The sequence below is a fragment of the Tupaia chinensis genome, unplaced genomic scaffold (genome assembly GCF_000334495.1).
Source record: "Tupaia chinensis unplaced genomic scaffold, TupChi_1.0 Scaffold000460_1, whole genome shotgun sequence".
Lineage (NCBI taxonomy): Eukaryota > Metazoa > Chordata > Mammalia > Scandentia > Tupaiidae > Tupaia > Tupaia belangeri.
In genome coordinates, this window is record NW_006159969.1 from 37,066 (window position 1) to 43,193 (window position 6,128).

Here is a 6,128-nt window from a genome sequence, read left to right on the forward strand (position 1 = left end):
TGGGACAAAGAAATGTGGTATTATCTGTTGAAGATATTTTGTAGTTTTATCAACTGGACTAGTGAGGAATGTTCACCTGTTTAAATATTCACTTTGTAAGCTAAATAATGTGATTGAATGTATTAAAAAAAGAAATACAAAAATGTAAAAAAAAAAAATCAAACCTGCTATATATTTCGGAATATTTCTATCAAAGACTTGATTGAAATTTCAGTCCTTGTTTATTTGTTGGTTGTTTTCCCCATCATTCTCTCAGTGGACTTGATTAAATGAAGTTAATTTGTCTACAATATTCTCAGGTTTTTATAAAGGTCAACTTAGGATATCCTCAACAGTAAGGAAAGTCACCTCTGAGTTTACGTCTGATCCCAAGTAGATCTCCACATAGTATACATTGTCAACTTCTTAGCATCATATTCTAACACTGATTCAACATTGTTGAAGATAACTGACTGAGCTTTAAAACAAACACTCTCTATTTTAACTCTAGATAATGCCTTTTCAAGACATTTTGTACATTTTTTGCCTTAATGTAAAAATGTTTTATTTTGGGCCTCCCTTTGATATTCTGAAAGCTGGGAAATGAATAGGATAAAACAGACATTTGTTAAAGAATTTATCCTACTACACTGACTACCCAAAACTTAGGGTAATTTTCTTTAATCTGATTCTACTTATGTACCTAGTGATTCTAATTGGCAATGGCAATCTGATTGTAGCAAACATCTTCGATTCTCATCTTCACACTCTCATGTACTTCTTCCTGGGCAACCTCTCTTTTCAGATATCTGCTATATATCTTCCTCTATTCCCTCAACACTGGCAAATTTAATCTCAAAAGAAGAAAACATTTTCTGCTCTGGATATGCAGTTCTTTGATTTTCAATGGGGTCAACAGAATACTTGCTCTTCGGCATGATGGCTTTTGACCACTGTGTAGCCATCTGTAACCTGTGATATATCCCATCATCAGAACGAGGTGGTATATACTGATGGCTTCTGCATCATGGCTCTCTAGCAGAATCAATTCCATTGTGCAAACATCTCTACCCATGCAATTGTCTTTCTATGAGAGTATTATTAATTATTATTTTTTTTTTGGAGAGGTTTTTGTTATAGGGTGCATGCGCTCACCAGAAAGACAGAGTGGGAAAGAGAGATAAAAAGCAAGAAATCACCCCCCGGGTGGGATGGCCACGCCGCAATCACTTATCCTCCATTCTCCTCTCAGGATCTTGGGCATGCATGCACACACGCCCGGCATGATTTTAAGTCACCAGGTCCAGGACTCGAACCGTAGTCAACTACATGGGAGTTCAGCAACATAGATATTACGCTAACTGCTAGTCCCTTATGTGACATCTTAGTTGTCTTAAAATTAGCTTGTGCTGATATATTCCTCAACATTGTTACTCTAGCAGTGTCAAATATTGCTTTCCTGGTTCTCCCACTATTAGTCATTATTTTCTCCTATATATTCATCCTCTACACCATCTTAAGAATGAGCTCAGTCATAGGGAGACACAAGGCCTTTTCTACCTGCTCTGCTTATCTGACTGTGGTAATCATGGTTTATGATATGATCTTCTTTGTATGCAAAACCATGTCTGAAGATCTCCTTGGGAAATATAATTTGCAAGCTATGGAGGGGCTTATTTCCATGTTTTATGGGGTATTGTCTCCCATGCTGAATCCTATAATCTATAGCTTGAGGAATAAAGATGTAAATGCTACTACGAAATACTTGTTGAGTTTTAAAGCTGTTAACCAATAAGTCCAAAGAGAAATATGAGCAATATGGGTCTTTTGTGTATAATTAGTTTGATTGAGCCATTCCATATATATTCATATATCAAACATGTACATATAAGGGTATACAAGTTTTCTTTGTTGTTTAAAATAAATTTAAAAATGAGGAACAGACGTGGCATCACTGGGCAATTATTGAGGACTTCATTTGGAGAAAGAACACTGATGGAGAAATATTTTCATACTATGTCTTTACCAGCCCTGCTCACCTATTAATAGAATCATTGAGAACAGTAATCTGCTCTAAACCCAGATTTTGAAGGGGTCTGCTCCAGATCCTACAAAGACAATGAATTTCCATACACTTCATCCTGCTGATATCTGAAACCAGTGTTTCTGGTGTACTTGTGAAAATATCACATGTAAACTTTGAAAACAGATGGCGAGAGTCTAAATTCTGCTTTATCACAAACTACTTAAGTAGCATTGGCCAGGTTATTCATTCCATCTACACTGTAGTTTTCTTGTTTTCTAAAAGGGAGCAAATAAATCCTATTCTCAGTGTTATTGTAAAGATTTAGTAAGCTGTGCAAAATATTTGGCATGGTGTCAAGTTTCTCTTAGTCCTTTGTACAGAGGATGTTGAGGTTGACTTTTCCTATTAACTCAAACTTTAAGAACTGAAATTGAACTGTAAAGTGAAGATAAAGGGCACTAGCTAGCTTTGCTTATGTTCTGTAAAGTAATAATTATTAGAGTCAGGTACCTCTCATAAGTCCTCTTAGTAATATCGATCATCGCTCCTTTTTGCCCTTTCTCTCACATGTTTACATAAGAAAAACATCAACAATGGCCCCTGTGGAAGACTGGGAACATGTTCTAATCCAAGTCAAGTGAGAGGTGCTGCAAAAGAGTAGTGAAGTTCTGGGTCCCCGCAGAGAAAATGAAACATCTGGCTTGATGAATGAAGGCCTACTGAGTTTTCTCTTCTAGGCTGTAGACTGGTAGAAGAGCTAATCCAGAAGAAGGGTAGTAGATGATTTTTTTTTTAAGAGGTTTTTTGCCTTAGGGTGTGAGAGTGCGCCAGAGAGAGAGAGAGAGAGAGGTAGGAGAGAGAGAGAGAGAGAGAGAGAGAGAGAGAGAGAGAGAAAGTAAATGACCACTCTGCATCCCTTCTCCTCCATTCTCCTCCTGGGTTCTTGGACACACTTGCACATGTGCCCAGTATGATTTTCAAGCCACCAGGTCCAGGACTCAACCTGTGGTCTGCCATGTGGGAGTCCAGTGACATAGCGTTATGCTATCTGCTGGCCCTGTGGATGAATATTTTAAGGCTGAAAATATCCAGACATTTTTGCTTGCCTGAAATGTTTTCAGCACTGAAAAAGAAAAAAGACTAAAATTAGTGTATGGGAAAATAAAGGCATTTTATTTTATACTCCAGTGAGTTTTAACTGCTCAGTAAACCTGTGATAGTATTTTTATTTATTCCTGTAGATTCTTCCATCATGGCTCTAAGCACTGCATGTCATTGGTTCACGTCACCAGCCACTTGTGATAGCTGGTTTTGGCCTTATTTTCCTGCTCAAGTTTTCCCTTTCCTATTAGTTTTAGAGTAATATGATCCCATATCTCTTACCTTGAGGCTTTACTCCTTGCCAGTCCACTTCCTTGGGGAGTATATAAAATAAACTGGGCCTCAATAAACTCTGGAAGCTATCAGATAATCTAGCACATACATATCTGAAGTTGCAGAGGGAGAGGACAGGACAGATAAATATTTAAAGAGATAATGATGAAAATGTCCAAATATTATGAAACTTATCAGTCCAAAATCTATGAACCTCAGGTTAGTAAAACAAGATAAACATGAAGAAAATAAGAACACAGAACATTATAATCATATTACTAAAACTGTGATAATGAGAGAAATTTAAAATAGCTATGAGGACAAAAAAGACACACTAAGTAAGAAGTATAAAGATAAGAAAATAATGCATACTTTCTGTCAGAATTTATACAGGTCAGAAGCTGATGAAATGACAGCTTTTAAGGGGTAAAGGGGAAAAAAATCCATGCAAACTAGAGCTTGATTATCAGTAAAGATATATTTCAAAATATAAATATAATTGACATCTGGGTATCCAATAAAAGAGAAAAAGAGAATCCCAAAAGTGGGGGAAAAATGATAAAAAGTTTTCAAATTTGAAGAAACCCACAGATTCCAAAAGTTCACCATAGCACAAACAATATAAACCCTCTACCCTCCTACATACACACACATCCTACTAGATCACATTATAATTGAGCTGGTGAAAATCAATACTAAATACAAAATCTTAAAATCAGTCAAAGAAAGGAAACATCACATGTATATTATTAAATATAATGATAGCATACCACATAGTGCTTAGAAGCAATGCAATTCAGAAGAAATGCATCACTAACCTTTAATGTACTGAAAGAAAAAACTTCTCAACCTAGATTCCTAGGTTGAGAAGCAAAAGTATTTTTTTTCTAAGTGTATTTCTTCCATATGCAAGAGAGGAAGAGAGAGAAAAAGCCTCCCCCTGCAGGGTATGAAGCTGCAATCTACTCGCAGTCTTCAGCCTGCCTCCCATCATGGTTAAGCATGTGCCTGATATATTCCGGGAGGGCTCCAGAATTGAATCAGGAACTGTTCCATGTAGGATTGGCTCACATAATGTCATATTTTACTGTTCTATCACTATCTGCCCCCCAGTAAAAATATTCTTAAAGAATAAAGATAAAATTAGAATTTTTCAGGCAAAAGCTAAAAGGAATCATCCTATGCAGTACTACACTTCACAAAATAGCTTTTCTTATAGACATAAAATGGTATCAAATGAGGACATAAATCATCACAAAAAAATAACGAATACCAGAATAGTCAACATATGGGATAAATAAAATAGACTTTTAAACTATTTTTTTAATTTAAGAATAACTGACTAGTGAGGACCAGCTTTTTAGCACAGAGATAATGTGCTGTTCAAGAGAAGCTGGATCCCACATGGCAACCGTGTTCAGATCTCCAGGATAGAACCCACCAGGCTTGTGTACTCGTACTCAGGATCTGACCAGCTGGAGGATTGGAGGAAGGTAGATGATGATGTAACCAGACCCTGTTGAGGGTTGTGTTCCTCTTCTCTCTCTCACACACACATACACACTCTTAATGCACAAGCACATGCTCTCTCATAAATAAAAGGAAAATACATTCTTAAAAAGATAATTGACTATTAAAGGCAAAAGCAATAGCAAAATGTGAAGTTTAAAGTAAATATATGATAAAAATGGCATCAAAGAAGAGAAAGGAAATGTTTTAAGGTACATAAATTAGACCTGAAATGCTAAAATATTAATAGACTACAGAATGTCAGAAATTAAAGACAGAGGAGGCCAGATGGTGGCACAGGTAAAAGGCTGACCTACGTGGAAAGGTTTTGGGTTCACCCCTCGAATTCTCTTTGAGCCCACCAAGGAGGAGCATGCCTGTGACCCAGGCCTGACTAAAGCTGGAGTGGATAGCAGCATCAAGACCCTGTTGGTGGTTCTGTTTCTCCATTCCTCTCTCTCATTCTCTATTTCTCTAGCTAAGGGAGGAAGAAAATAACTTTTTTTTTTTTTTTTTTGGAGAGGTTTTTGCTATAGGGCGCGTGCGCTCACCAGAAAGACAGAGAGAGAAGCAGAGAGACAGAAAGTGAGAAATCACCCCCCAGGAAGGATGTTCATGCCTCAATCCCTTCTCCTCCATTCTCCTCTTGGGATCCTGGGCACGCACGCACATGCCCCCAGTGTGAGTTTAAGCCTCCAGGTCCGGGACGCGAACCACGGTCGACTACATGGGTGTCCAGCGACATAGCCATTATGCTAACTGCTGGTCCCGAAAATAACTTTTTTTAAAAAAATTAAAGATAAATACACTAACTCCTTGAGAAATTAAAAAAAAAAAAGAAAAGAAAAGAAAGGCCTGGGTAATAAAGCAACAATGAAAACGAAATGGAATTGCACAAACTAATAAAACTCCAAAAATGTAAAAAAAGAGAGAAAAAAGGAACAGAGAAGAGTCAAACCCATGGATTGCACAAACTAATAAAACTCCAAAATGTGAAAAAAGGAACAGAGAAGAGTCAAACCCATGCCAGCATAGTGGGTATGATTTATCTTTAAACTGTGGTTAATTTTGTCTCCCAGAGGCAGTGAGTGTCTCCATAGTTCGGTTGTTACCATTGAGTTGGGGGCTGCCACTGAAATGTATTAGGTAGACACTGGGGATACCGTTAGCTATTTTACAATGCATGGTACAGATACAGTTTGGCGGCCCAATGTGTCCACCACGGAGAGTTAGGCGGCCC

At 37.5% G+C, this 6,128-nt stretch overlaps 1 pseudogene; it reads left to right on the plus strand.

Annotated features, from left to right (window-relative positions):
• The first annotated feature begins 565 nt into the window (after positions 1 to 565).
• On the plus strand, positions 566 to 1,774 carry LOC102485621 (olfactory receptor 13C4-like; annotated as a pseudogene).
• Positions 1,775 to 6,128: the final 4,354 nt, after the last annotated feature.